The following is a 16,020-nucleotide window of genomic DNA, read 5'->3' on the forward strand; positions in this document are numbered from 1 at the left end:
ACTTTTGCTACTGGCAGTGTTCTCGTGGGTCTCTATACTGAGCCATACCATTTCTGCTGTGATTTGTTGCATTCCTATAATGGTTATTTTAATATTGGGAGTATGGAGGTTACTGTCTTCTGTTCTGGTTACAAATTCCACTGACTCCATCCCATCGTGATCAATATCTCAGGTTGAAACAGTTGAATTACAATGGCAGTGATTATTTTGGCTACGAGCTGGTCCCTAATCATTCCTAATTTTAACTACTGGCAGTCTCAAAATTTACTTTACTGACTTGTCAGACCTGCTGTTTGAACCTTCAGCTATGAAATACAGTATTTATGGTGCCAATAATTTTGGAGACCTGCTGCACATATGGGTACAGCCCAGCGCGAGATTTACACCATCTCTCCCAGATTTTCAAAAGCCGGCGAGAGCTCACCAGATGCCATCAGAAACACAAAGATTTCCAAGGCATGGACCCCTCTTTCAGGGCCATCCCAGTCCAGGGTCCCCTGCCCTTTACAAAGAAAAGAGAACTATCCCTAGGGGTCCTGCCAGTTTCTTCCGGATTGTTGCAGTATCGCACTGGACATGCTGAGGTGCCTGTCTCCACATCTCCGGATTCAGAGATCTGAACCAGAATCCCTTTTAATCGGTGTTATGACATGCCAGAGACTGTTCATGATACGATGGCTCAGTGATTAGCTCTACTACCTCATAGCACCCGGGACCTGGGTTCAATTCCACCTGTGTGGAGTTTGCACATTCTCCTTGTGCCTGCATGAGTTTCTTCTGGGTGCTCCAGTTTCATCCCACAGTCCAAAGGTGTGCAGGTAGGTGGATTGGCCATGCTTTGTTGCCAGATATGTTCGGGGATGTTTCAGATGGGTGGGTTAGAAATGGGGAAATGCAGGATGAAGGGAATGTGTCAGGGTGGGATCCTCTTTGGAGAGGTGGTGTGGACTTTTTGATCTAGATACCCAGTTTCCACACTGTAGGGAATTCTATGATATGATGAGAATAATCTGCTGCCGACACTCCCAGGTAGAAACCTGCCTAAGTAGGCCTTGGTCAATCCTGAACAACTTGTATCTGAACTCACAAAAATCCCAAATTTGTAATTCCTGTGCGCACTGAACAATATTAATCTCGGATTTGGCAGTGATTTTATTTTAATATTCTCAAGTACAAAATCACATCTATCCATAAAATGTCTCTCAGTCTGTCTAAATTGATTCCCAAAACACTGTCAGATTTTCGTGCATGAACTGATTTCTTCCATGCGTGTTCTCGCTCAAATTTGTACATGTAGAACCGCGCTATTCCCCCTACACACACACACACACACACACACACACACACACACACACACACACACACACACACATACACAAAAACACACACACACACACACACGCACACACACACACACACACACACACATACACAAAAACACACACACACACACACACACACGCACACACACACACACACACACACACACACACACACACACACACACACACACACACACAGACACAAACAAACTCTTGTTTTGCCATTGTGCAATGGAGCTATAGACACAGATATAAATATATACATTTACATAAGTACACATATAAATTTGTGGGGTGCCCATTTACTGTCACTTACAGCATGAGCTACAATGATCCCTCAACTCGGTAGTTGTCTAGTGCTAGTATAGTAGCAACATACTGGCAAAGGTTTGCAATGCTGTCTATGCTGGGCAGATAGCCCAGTTTACTGAACAATACACTAACATATGCTCCATGCTCAGCTCACATCTTGTCCCATTTATGGAATCTGGGCCGGTTCTGTGAGGCAGAGTCAGAATGTGATGTGACGTGTCATTTTAGTTGATTTGGCATTGCTTTTATTTAATGCTGTCATTATTATGATTGGGACCTTCTAAGGTCTCACCCATTCGGATGGTCCCACTCACATCCCTTTTTTCCCCATATTTCCACAACATGTTCTCATTTAATTAACTGTCTGTTTCTTTCTTGAATTGGAATCTTTCTGTTCCTCTGTACTCTCCCTTGGCTTTGATTCTTGGCTGCCTAGTGTATAGAATGCTGGCAGGGCTAAGCCGAGAAACATTAAACTGCTGTGTGTCAGTATTGTCCTGCTGGAAGTGGTGGAAGTGACGGAAGATGATTATTTGAATGTGGATTCTAGTGCAGTGGAAGGTGAGGACAAGGGTATCATTCTGCTGAAGAAAAGAGGAGGGGGTGAGAACAGAAACACAGGAGATGGGTCAGCCCCAGCTGAAGGCTCTGTGCACTAGAAATGGGGGAAATTTCTCTTGGAGGGAAAAGGAGGACATGCCCAAGGCTTCCCGCTGGAATATGGCATCATTGAACAGAAATGACAGAAACGGAGAAACTGGGAAAATGGAGTCACTCTCAGCTGATCATGCGCTCAGCCACATGTGGAAGTTTCCCCTGAATGATTCAAACGAACCAGACATTTAAATTGCAGGTTTTTGTCTTATAACTGCTCTAAAGCAGGATGTGAAAATCGAACCACAGAAAAGTCAGAGGATGTACAGCGACAGAAGTTTAAGTAGACAATCCACGATGCTCAGCATTGATTGTTTCTTTTCAAAAGGATGGACTCGATAAGAAGAATATCTGCCCATAGTTCACATAGGCTGCCAAGGATACCATTCATCACAAACTAAAGTATTCAAATTGTTGAGAGCTAGTGTAGGCCAGAAATGAGATGCTTATTCTCGGAGCCAGAAGCAAATGATGTGAAGCAAAAAGAAGAAAACGTGTTATGAAAGTACATTGGAAAGAAAGATTAAAACATAACAAGTAGCAAGAGATTTTCAATGCATACATAAGAAACAGTTCAAGGTGAGTATGTCACCCTTTGAAGAAAGAAGGTCACGAAAGTACATGTGGTACATCTGCAGGGTATGACTGGGGATTACAGGGGACAAGCAAATAATTTACACCAGTGTTTTACATCGTTCCTCACAAGTAAAGACATCGTAAGTGTTTCATTGATAAATGGAAGATGTTACTAGGAGAAAACCTAAATAGTCTCAAACCAAAAGAATACTTTTTTGGTAAAAATACAGGCATTAAGGTAGACAAGTCAACAATAACTGTTACACAGTTCTAAAAGAAGTGGCAGCAGAGTGGCTGGCAGCAGAGTTTGAAATATTCCCTAACTCTCTGGATTGTAGGAATGTTTCAGCAAGATTGGAGAACTTCTATTGTCGCAACTGTCTTCAAGAAGGGACCGGGACAGAAAATAGGAACCTATTGGCCATTCAGTCCCTTATTCAAGAAGGAATTGCAGGACATTTAGAAAAGCTTAATGCAATTAGATTCAACATTGATTTGTGAAAAGAAAATTATGTTTTGCCTTGTAAAATCATGTAAATTTTTCCTGGAGTTCCTTGAGAACATAACAAGCAGATTGATGCACTTGGTTTTCTGTATGGTTCTTAATAAAACAAAATAAAGATTCTTGTACAAGACAGGAGCTCACAGTGTGATGGTTAATAGATATGTGTGGAATGAGGATTGTTAAACACATAGTAGACTGAGAGTGGGGATTAATAGGTCTTTATCTGTTTAAAAGATATACTTGCCAGAGTACCACAAAATCAGTCCTATGACATCAGTTATTTACAGTTTATACTGATGGCTTGAAGGCGAGGCTTGAGTGCATGATACATCCAAAATTGCAGATGATGCAAACATACATAGGAGGGAAAATCGCAGTGAGGATGTAAGGAATATAAAAGGAGATATAGATTAGGGCAGTGACTTCACAAATATTTGACATGTCGAGATTATTTTAACAATGACGTCCTGCACTTTGGCACTGAGAGGCAAAAGCCACGCTGTTATTTAATGGGGAGCACGCCAAAAAAACTTGTATAAAAACAGAAAGTTAGCATGTCAGTCAGGTCGTAACTAGGTTGATTCTTGGTTTTAAACTTTTGACGAATCAAGAAGGTCTAAAATGGTTAGGTGATTATTCATTGTCGTTGAAATGAATGAGGAGTGATATTATTTGAAAAAAATGCAGAGGGGCTTGACAATGTAGGTATTGAGAAGTCATTTTCATTCGAGGACATAGATACAGAACAAAGAAGATGTAAAGGAGATAATGGGAACTGCAGATGCTGGAGAATTCCAAGATAATAAAATGTGAGGCTGGATGAACAGAGCAGGCCAAGCAGCATCTCAGGAGCACAAAAGCTGACGTTTCGGGCCTAGACCCTTCATCAGAGAGGGGGATGGGGAGAGGGAACTGGAATAAATAGGGAGAGAGGGGGAGGAAGACCGAAGTTGGAGAGTAAAGAAGATAGGTGGAGAGAGTATAGGTGGGGAGGTAACGAGGGGATAGGGTCAGTCCAGGGAAGACGGACAGGTCAAGGAGGTGGGATGAGGTTAGTGGGTAGATGGGGGTGCGGCTTGGGGTGGGAGGAAGGGATTGCTGAGAGGAAGAACCGGTTCGGGAGGCAGAGACAGGTTGGACTGGATTTGGGATGCAGTGGGTGGGGGCGAAGAGCTGGGCTGGTTGTGTGGTGCAGTAGGGGGAGGGGACAAACTGGGCTGGTTTAGGGATGCAGTTGGGGAAGGGGAGATTTTGAAACTGGTGAAGTCCACATTGATACCATTAGGCTGCAGGGTTCCCAGGCGGAATATGAGTTGCTGTTCCTGCAACCTTCGGGTGGTATCATTGTGGCAGTGCAGGATGCCCATGATGGACATGTCATCTAGAGAATGGGAGGGGGAGTGGAAATGGTTTGCCACTGGGAGGTGCAGTTGTTTGTTGCGAACTGAGCAGAGGAGTTCTGCAAAGCGGTCTCCAAGCCTCCGCTTGGTTTCCCCAATGTAGAGGAAGCCGCACTGAGCACAATGGATGCAGTATACCACATTGGCAGATGTGGAGGCGAACCTCTGCTTAATGTGGAATGTCATCTTGGGGCCTGGGATAGGGGTGAGGGAGGAGGTGTGGGTGCAAGTGTAGCATTTCCTGCGGTTGCAGGGGAAGGTGCCGGGTGTGGTGGGGATGGAGGGCAGTGTGGAGCGAACAAGGGAGTCAGGAAGAGAGTGGTCTCTCCGGAAAACACACAGGGGTGGAGATTGAAAAATGTCTTGGGTGGTGGGGTCGGATTGTAAATGGCGAAAGTGTCGGAGGATGATGCGTTGTATCCGGAGGTTGGTAGGTTGGTGTGTGAGAACGAGGGGGATCCTCTTTGGGCGGTTGTGGCGGGGGCGGGTTGTGAGGGATGTGTTGCGGGAAATACGGGAGACGCGGTCAAGGGCGTTCTCGATTACTGTGGGGGGAAAGTTGCGGTCCTTCAAGAACTTGGACATCTGGGATGTGCGGGAGTGGAATGTCTTATCGTGGGAGCAGATGCGGCGGAGGCGGAGGAATTGGGAATAGGGGAAGGAATTTTTGCAGGAGGGTGGGTGGGAGGAGGTGTATTCTAGGTAGCTGTGGGAGTCGGTGGGCTTGAAATGGACATCAGTTACAAGCTGATTGCCTGAGATGAAGACTGAGAGGTCCAGGAAGGTGACGGATGTGCTGGACATGGCCCAGGTGAACCGAAGGTTGGGGTGGAAGGTGTTGGTGAAGTGGATGAACTGTTCGAGATGTTAAGGATTTTTGTTTCCTCTCAGAAGGTAGTGAATATTTGGAATTTGCTAACCCAGACAGTTTTGAATGCTAGTTAACTGAATGTATTTACAGATGAGGTGGTTCAATTTTGATATATCAGCAAGTTGAGGAATACAAGCAGTTGACATTAAAGTGGAGGTGAACACTGGATCAGAACAACCATATCCTTCATGATTTACGGGTCACGCTGAAGGTGCCGAGTAGACCACTCCTGTTCCTATTTCTGATGATCTGTTATTAGAAAGTAGCTGTTTTTTTTAGAAGTCATGTCGTGCAATTTTGCAATCACAGAGACCAGAGCCAATCCTGGGTCAGTGAACCCTGGGTGAGGTATGGGGATTGTGTTTACAGTGAATCTGGCTTTGCAGCATGATCCAAATCCGAAGCAGACATTGCAGGGAGGGAATGCCTGTAAAGAGGGATTGGGGTGGGTGTGGTTGTGTTCTTCCTGACCTAGGTTGGATTTTCGAGGAATATTTTCCAACCTATTCCTCAATGATCCGAGGGGGTGAATCGATCATCAGAACATAAGATGGAGGAGCATGCGTGATCCAGTCAACTCTTTTGCATTCCTGCACCAGTAAATAAGATCGTAGCTCATCCCATTGTGGTCTCAGCTGCGCTTTTCTGTCAATACTATATTTTCCATAATTCACCTGTCCATCAAAAATCAAACGAAGTCAGCAACGAAATAATGTTTAGATCCAACCACCACAAACTACTGGGAAAGAGATTTCCCTCTTCAACAGATTCCCACTTTGTATATTTCTCCCCAGTCCCTGTTCTGACTGAGGTTTGAGGTGTCATTGTTTCCTTTTCCAATCCCACTCCTTTATTGGCCACAACAAATTTTAAGTGCAACCAGGCTGGTGATATGGCCAATGACATAGGCCTCAGACTGGGCCAGGTTCAGTGATAGGAACAAGTCAGACAGATTTCTTTTGTCAGCCACAAATAACCGGTTTATAACCGAATCAAGCGTCCTCAGCAAACGCACAAAGCCTAGTGACAATACATTTGGACTATGCAGACAGCAAACGGCGATCCACTCTCCTCAATAAGATCAACCTTCATTGAGTGGGTAACATATTAAACCTTCATAATGTGAGAACTTCAATCAAGGAATAATGAAGTGAAACTTCTCTGAACTGCTTCGAATGTCACTTTATCCTTTCTCAGGTAAGGAGATAAAACAAAACCATCACAAGCTCTGACTGTGTCACGTCCTTCTTCCAAAGTTGATTGAAAATGCAGCGAGACGGTACATTTTGTGTCTTTTTTTTAAAAAAAAATCATCTTCAATTTATTACCAGGATGAGATTTATTTTTCTTTTCTCAGATTGTTGAGAGTCTTTCAAACTCTCTTCCCCAGAGAGCATTGGAAGCAGAGACAATGAATACTTTCAGGCACAGACAGACAGACACATGAATAACAAAGGAGCCAAGGATTATCTGGAAGTGGAAAGGAATGTGTACTTTGGGATAGAAATGCTGACAGTGATACAAAATGGCCAGCCTCCAAAGGAATACAATGGAAAATGAAGTGATAATATGGAGAAAATTTTTAAATGAAAGCAGTGATAGAATAAAATTGCGATAGTCCCAGAGGACCATGGGAGTATTCTCTCATGAGAGAGAGAGACGACTCTTGGTGTTTTGACTTGAGGATCATCACATCTCAGGCAAGGTTCATGGTTGAGAAAGTGGGCTGTTCATTTTTGTTCCTATTCATTGTAACCTGTGTCAGTGTGGAATTTGAACTTGCGCTGTTGGCCTCCCTCTGCATCACAAACTAGCTGCCAGCCAATTGAGTGGGAAGCCAAGAAGCTGATGCAGAAATAAATAGACAAAAACAAAGGATTTTAGAAACTTTGATAACAATGAAGAAACTATCAGTTAGATAATGTTCAAGACGACAGCTGAAGACAAAATAAAATAGGTCCTCTGCTAGCAGTCAATGTTAAAGTGAGAGAAGTGTTTAAATGCTGTCATTGGCTGAACAATAAGGTGAGGCAAACAAGATAATCACAATTACTAACTGTGAATGGATATTTCTGACCATAAAATACGTGTATATTTTGATTGGTTTGTGTGAAATGAGCTTACAAATGCATAAAAGTATAAAGCTAATGTTATATATGATTTGGAGAGTCTGTCCTCATGAGAGCTGCCGACTGATCACATATTTAAAGAAAACTGATGCACGTTAAATCCAAGTGTCATTTGGTCAGTGACAGGAGCTGAAAGGACTGAATGACTGAAGGTTTCTACAACATAGAGATCAGGACACAATTAGATAGACGCCAATATTATTGAAAGATGGAGAAGATTTGAAGGACTAAATGGCCAGATAATAGACGTTAATTATAAGTCATTTGGAAAAATTACAGCTTTGCTCCTTCCCTTGTATGTTACATATTTGGGACTGGCATTTTTCTGATCTTGGGATTGTTTGAACATTATCTGGAACATTCTACAAACAACATAATTCAGAAAAGTCTAGAGGCGGCATTCTCCAGAGCATTATATCACCATGTCGGGTATTGCGTATGTGAGAGGGGAGATGCTGTATACAGGAGTATGAGTGGTGCAGAATGAGCCTTGTTCAGTAATAGGTGCTATAACACATACACAGTGAATGCGAGTAAGGAGAAAGAATATGGTGGCACTTATCGTAGCACAGTGGGGAAGATTATCAAAGCTTGCACTGTATTTCTGGACATTTCTCAGACTACAGATACTGCATTGAGCTGGATGGTGAGCTCAGAGCATGCTCAATGTATCTGGTGAAGTGCCCTCCTTTCAGAAAAAAAGGTCCTCCTCCTTACAAGCCTATCCACTCGGACCGCCAGGCTCCTGTCAATACATTGTGCTGTCATTGCCCCTTATCTACCTTGCTTGGGAATAAACCATCTCGGGCAAGTCCAAACTGAGAAAGCTCAAACGTGCTTTATAAAGATAGCATCAGCACAAAGGATCATGGAATTTTCCAGGCCATTCAGTAACTGGCGGGTACATCCAGCTGTGAGGAATGGGAGAATCAGACTGCCACTGAATGACAGGGGCACCATGGGGTGAGATAGTTAGTTAATAAGGTGAGTTTGACACTATAGCACCAGAAAACAAGCTCAAACTCATGCAGACAATCCCTCTGTCAAACTCAATGAAAATGACACTTCGACAAATTATTGTTACTTCAGCCCAATGATTCGAAGAATCTGCTGACCCCAATCTCAGTTAAAAGGCGACAGAAAGAATGTTCATCCAAAGCTCTCCAACATTCGAACTCCTACCATCAACCCATTATCTACCATTCCTGAAAACTGTGGGCTTTTTTGCAGGATGCTATCAAACGGTTTTAATTATATCATTGTTAAACTTGGAAACACATTTTTCCATGTCACACTCTCTCAATCTCACCCCCCTCTCTGTTTCCCAACCTTCTGTCATTTGTTAGTATTTAAACTGATTCATAGAAACATTGAAGACAGAAGCAGGAGGAGGGCCTTCAGTCCTGAGAGCATGCTCCACCATTCTTCACAATCATGATCGTTCAAAATCATTATCCTAATTCTGTTTTCTCCCCATAGCCTTTGATCCCATTAACTACATGTGTTATATCTAGCCACCTCTTGAGTGTAATCAATGTTTCGACATCAATTACTTCCTGTGGTAATGAATTCCACAAGCTCACCACTCTTTGGTGAAATGTCTCCTCATTTCTGTCCGAAATACCCTACCAAAATCCGCAGACTGTGACCCTTGGTTCTGGACACAGCTATCATCGGAAACATCTTCCCTGCGTCTACCCTGTCTATCCTGTTAGAATTTTAATAAAAACTCGAAAAACCCACTGCTTATTCATCTGAACTCAAGCAAAAACTATCTAAACTTCGTCAATCTCTCCTCATGCATCAGTCCTACCATCCGTGGAGACAGCCTGGTAAACTGCACTCCCTCAAAGCCAGAGTATCCTTCCTCAGAAAAGGAGACAAAAACTGCACACAGCATTTGAGGTGTAGCCTCACGAAGATCTTTTTAACTGCAATAACACATTCCTGATCCTTTAGTTGAAAACTCTCGCAAAGAAGACCAACATACCATTTGCTTTCTTTACCACCTGCTGCACCTACATGTTTACCTTCAGCGATTGATGGACAGGAATGCCTGCAAACTACTTTCTCCCTTGATCCGCACATCCCTGTGACTTCTCTCTCTGGAAATGATTTTCACATCCACAGCACCCCTTGCCATGGCACAATGGAGACATGGAGCTGTAAAGGGAAGGGAGATGCACATCCTGTCACTTTCATGATGAGCTGCAAGTTTCCACATGCTGGGCAGTGATCTGTTACAGACCAATGCACTGGTTTGATCTGCACTGCTCTGCGCACTAGCAGGTTAACGCTCCAGGTATACAGATCAATTCACTGCTGTTTATGACACAACTTCCCATGCTGGACAGATATCTTGTTCAGATTTATAGATCAATGCACTGAACTGGTCTGCACAGCGCTCCATCCTGGACATATATCTCATCTGGATTTACCGATCAATGTGCCTGAGTAGTCTGCTCAATGTTGCACTCTGGACAGATTGCCTGGTTGTGTTGAGCAATACACAAGCCTGATCTGCAAAGTAACCCATGGCGAACAGATATGTCATCTGGGTCAATGTGTCTGGCTGGCTCCGTGAGGTAGATTGAGAACGTGATATAACTGACCACCTGTAAAGAACTGTGAAGAAATGACCTGTATCTGCTTTTGAATGATTGAGTGTGTGGAAACGTTCTAGAAACCATCTCTTCTCGTCTATGTGTGCCCGAGTGTGTGGAGAGTGAATGATTGTTGTTGTTTTACAGCACATTTTATATGTAATTCATCTCTAATTCCATGAATAATTTTCTAAACACAGTGACTCATTTGAACATCTCATTAGGTTCTCAAACAAACAGGCAACGTGGCCTCCAGGCTGATGTATAATTTACTTATTTTCCTTCCTCACAGTTAACGTAGTGACGATCTTCGTCCTGCTTCATAAAGATTGTGGATTGTCTCCATGTGTCAGATGTTACCTGGGGGCCATGGCAGTGGCGGATCTACTGGTCATTATCCTCGACCTGATATTGAGACACATTCCCATTGTTTATCGGGAACAGTTTAATTTCCTGCGGTACATCCCCGTGTGTAATATCCACGCCATCCTGCTTTATGCAGCCACTGACTGTTCTGTCTGGTTCACCGTCACTTTCACCTTTGATCGATTTGTGGCCATTTGTTGCCAGAAGCTGAAAAGTAAATATTGCAGTGAGAAAACGGCGGCTGTGGCTCTGTGAACAGTGACTGTGCTGAGCTGTTGAAAGAACATTTTCTGGTATTTTATGCTCACAGCTCACTATTGGCTGTGGAACACCCCCTGGTTTTGTGATGTAACAGACAATGTTCAAATGTCTGGTGTCTGGGTCACAACTGAGTTCCTCCACCACATTCTAACCCTGACTCTCCCATTTCTCCTGATTCTGCTGCTCAATGTTTTCACCGTCAGACACATTTTAGTGACCAGCAGAGCCCGCAGGAGACTCCGGACTCACACCAATGGGGACAGTCAGTGTGACACAGAAATGAGAAATCGGAAAAAAAATCAATCATTTTACCGTTTGTGATCTCGTCCAATTTCATCCTGTTATGGTCAATGTTAATGCTGGTTTCTATATCTCACCGGATGAATAATATTGGGTATATTTCTGTGTACCTGGATTACTCTGTGCAGGAATTGGGCTTCATGCTGCAGGTCCTCAGTTGCTGCACAAACGCCGGGATTTATGCCGTGACCCAGATGAAGTTCAGGCAGCAGCTGAAGAATGTGCTGAAATATCCCTGTATCCAAATTCATCAACCAATCAAATTCACTCATTAATCAATCCATTCAGGATTTTCTCATTTCAGTTCAATGTTTCAGCAATGAAGAAGCCTGTCGCTATTGTAACAGACTGAGGGTCATCCTGGTTTGTCCAACCTTATCCCACAGAGAGTTACGGGGACACATTTCAAAGTTTTTCCCAACTCAGGGGAATTTGAAAAAAAAGGCACCATCCACTCGCTGGACCTAAAACCTAAAATTAATAAAGAATAAAATGATCAATTGAAAAAAAAGTCAAGTCGGTGAGCTAATGGTATTTTGTTTGTTAATTTGTTGAAAAAGCTAATCTGGAGAGAGATAGTCTCTGCCCTAAGTCTGGTTCATCAGGGAAGTGAAGGAGACCGGCACTGAGCTCAAGTGTTGTATTTTAGTCACTCTATCCTTGTTTTCACTTCTGATGAATCTCTCGCTTCATATCTACCTCCCACCCGTACTACCCACACACTCAAACTTACCTCGTTCCCTCTCTCTCCTCCAGAAATCTCCCTCTGATTTTCTCACTCTCTTTCAGTGAGCTTTTCATTCTCATTCTCATTCAGACTGCCTCCATCCCGCGATCTCTCTTTACCTCGCAGCCTCCCTTTCTTACAAATTCCTCACTCTCTCTAAACCTCTCTTCCACTGAAATTCCTCACTATCCTTCCTCTCCATTACTTTTCTATCATTCTCCCTGCCTCAATCTCTCTCCATCCCTTTTCCTCCTTCCCTCTTTTTGGCTTTTTGCATCTCTCATTCCTCCTACTTCACTTGATCTATTCTCACTTCCTCTCGATTTCATTTTCCTCTCCCTCCCTCCCCCTCTCTACTCTTCAGTCACACTGACGCACTCTTCAAAGTCCTGTGGTGGGATTTCATCAGGGGAGCAGGTTTCTTTGTGGAAAGGACAGAGCTTTGCATCCCACAAGACTCACTCACTGGCTCTGAGCCTTGTACTCCACACTGTCTGATAAATCAGAGCCTGTTTAGACATCATGGACAATGGGGTGTCCCATTTCCCAGCCCAGCCAGAATGGTGTTGCACTTAGGCAGACATGAGAGGAACCTTTGTCTGTGCAGATAGGAGACACTGACCAGCTGCATCTGGTGACATGGAGAGGGCCATTTAGTGACAGAGAAGTTAAACTTTGTGGGCTAAATAGGATTCTTTGATGGATCAGGTTGTGGCCTCAGACAGCTGAAAAGAGGTCGATAGAGATGCAATGTGAGCCAGTTTCATTGCCCATCTTGAGGATCTTTTGAGAAGGAGGTGTTGAGAGGTTTACTTGAACCACTGAAGACAATGCAGACGCTAATTAGCCATTGCTCAAGGAATACACTGCCATTAGGTCCACAGTCTGTTCCTTGGAGAAAGGTGTAGATGGTAAGCCACTGGGCATTGCTAAAGAAAGAGATTTGGGATTGGGCAGCAGGTCATTGGCTCAGAAACAGAGTGGTGCTGTGGCAGCAGGCCGTTGATCGGGAACAGTGTGGAAGATGTCTACAGGCTGTTTCTGGGGAAAAGTGTGTATTTCAGGCACTGGCTATTGCTGGAGGGAAGTGTGGGAGTGGGACCACTGACTGGTGCTTGAGGTACCAAGTGGTGTTGGGAGCACAGTGCATCGCTACGGAACAGAGTGGGTATGTGATCACAGGCCATCACGAGGGGCACAGTGCAAGAGTAAGACAACAGGGCATTGCTCGGTGACCAATGTGGTTGTGGGGACCACCGGCCCTTGCTAGTTGTACAGAGTGGTGGTGTGTCCATGGGACGTTGCCAGGGAACAAAATGGGGGATGATAACTGTAGGACAGAGTGGTGGTGGGACCACCTCCCAGAATGAGGGGAAGAGAGAGGGAGTCACAGCAGTGTGCTCTGAGGAAACAGAAGGGTGTGTTTTTGTAGGTTGTTGCCACGGTATCATTGCTGGGGGGCCCAGAGTGTGTTGCTTGGGGAAAAGAGTGAGTGTGTGTCCATGGGATTTTGCTATGAAACAGATTGAATGTACAACCACTGGCCATTGCTAGGAGAGCTGTGTCGGAGTGGGATCATAAGCTGTTGCCAAGGGATCAGAGGAGTTTTAAACAGACCACTTCTAGGGCCACTGAGTGGGGTTGCGCCCATGGCCGTTGCTATGGAAAGAGAGTAGCCCTGGAGCGGCAAGCTGTTGTTGGGTGAAAAGAGTGTGAATCAGGCTGCAGGGCATAGCTGGGGAAAAGATTGGATGTGGGTCAACAGTCCTTTTCCTGGGAAACATTGTGAATGTGGGGCCACTGGCAATTGCTTGGACTGGGGGCCAGGATGCTCATTGATAGCAAATTGAGTGGGGTACAATCTCTGGCCATTGCTCGGCGAACAGTGGAGGGAGTGATAAATGACCATTACTGAGGTTACAGAATGGGGATGGGCCACAGACCATTGCCGTGGAAACAATGTTGGAGTCTTTGCTCGGGAGCAGAGTGGGTCTATGTATATAGGCCGATCCTAGGGGAACAGCGTGGTTATAGAATACAAGGCCTTTGCGAGTGGAACAGACGTGGGGAAAGTCCGTGGGCCATTGCTCGGGGATCAATGTGAGAGTGGGATCACAGGCTGTTGCTGGGGAACAAGTGTGGAAGTTGGGCCAGATATCCCTATTAGGGGAACACAGTTGCCAAGGCTCCATAGGGTATTGCCATGGAACAGTGCGGAGGTCGTACAACTGGCCATTGCTAGGGGAACATACTGAGGCGTGATGCTGCAGACCATTGCCAGGGGAAAAGCGTGGGGTTGAGGCCACATACGTTTGCTAGGGTAACAGAGTCAGAGTTGGACCACAGGACGTTTCCAGGGGAAAAGTGGGGAGTGCGACAGCATACTGGTTTGCTCAGGGAACAGATTTTGGAGTGGTGCTGCAGGCTGTTGCTGGGGAGCAGACTGGGTATGGGACCACTGCCCACTACTAAGGGAACAAAGTGTGGGTGGAACAACAGGACATTGTTCTGGGAACAGAGTGAAGGTGCGACCACAGGCACTCATTAAGGGAAAAGTGTGGGATTGAGGGCTTGAGAAAGATATTGAGCTGGGTTGGGAAGGCAGGGTGGGGTTGAGGATGCAGTAATTGCTAGGGAGCGAGGTGGCGACTGGGACACAGCCTGTTGTTGAGTAAGTAGGCTGGAGGTATAACAGTTAATCATTACTGGAGGATCAGAGTGTGGGTTGGGTCTCGTGCCCATTGTTAAGTGTGGTTGAATGTCAGTATTATGGAAACAGTCAGAGTGCGATTACAGGTTATTGCGAGGGTGACAGTGTGGGGTGAGGCCTGAGACCATTGATAAAGGACAAGTATAGTAGTAGGGCTGCAAACCCCATTCCTATCAAATGGAGTGGGGTAAGTTCATTGGCCATTACGCCTGGAAGAGCATGTGTTAGTCCATTGGCCATTATTTGCACAACAGTGATGGATAACAAGAGGACGTTGCCAGGAGCGTAGAGCGTGAGCAGAACAATGGACCGTTGCAAGGGTAATGGGGTATGATGGTAAAGTGGCCAGAGGTAGTTTCTCCAAGATCAGAGTGGGTATGGAAAGTGAGACGTTTGTTTGCACACAGCATGTGTGTGAAACAGGAGATTGTTTCTTGAGGAATAGAGGAAGTAGAGAGCAAAAGTCAGTTTTCAGATAAATCCAATGTGAGCAGTCTTGGAAACTGTTGCCAGGGGAACAGTAAGAGAAATGGACAGGGCACTGTTGTAATGAGAACACAATGGGAATGGGGTAATAAGGAGTTGTTGGTGAAGAGATTGGGAACAGCTTCCAGACCCAAACCAGAATATGTTGGAACATAGAACCTGGAACAGTACAGCACAGTACAGGCCATTCCCCCCGATGTTGTGTTGAACTTTTACCCTAAACTTAAAGTCTATCTAACCTCCACCCCTACCTTATACCATCATTCTTATGCCTATCTAATAGCCGCTTAAATGCCTCGAATGAGGCCGACTCCACAACCCTTTCCGGCAATGCCTTCCACATCATGAACACTCCCCGGGTAAAGAAACTATCTCTGACATCTCCCCGATATCTATCTCAACTTACTTTAAAACTATGCCCCCTCATAATAGCTACCTCCACCCAAGGAAAAAGTCCCTGGATGTCCTCTCTATCTGTAACTGTGATAATTTTGCACACCTCTATCAAGTCACCTCTCATCCTTCGTCGTTCTAAAGAGAAAAGCTCTAGTTTGCTCGACATTTCCTCAGAAGACCTTCCCTCTATTCCAGGCAACATCCTGGTAAATCTCCTCTGCACCTTTTCCAATGCTTCCAAATCTTTCCTGCAATGAGGCACCCAGAACCGGACATAATATTCCAGGTGAGGTCGAACCAGGATTTTGCACAGCTGGAGCATAACTTCATGACTCTCGAACTCAATTTCTCTGTAAATGAAAGGTAACACACCATCCGCCTTCTTAACAACTCTATCCACAT

The sequence above is a fragment of the Stegostoma tigrinum genome, unplaced genomic scaffold (genome assembly GCF_030684315.1).
Source record: "Stegostoma tigrinum isolate sSteTig4 unplaced genomic scaffold, sSteTig4.hap1 scaffold_49, whole genome shotgun sequence".
Lineage (NCBI taxonomy): Eukaryota > Metazoa > Chordata > Chondrichthyes > Orectolobiformes > Stegostomatidae > Stegostoma > Stegostoma tigrinum.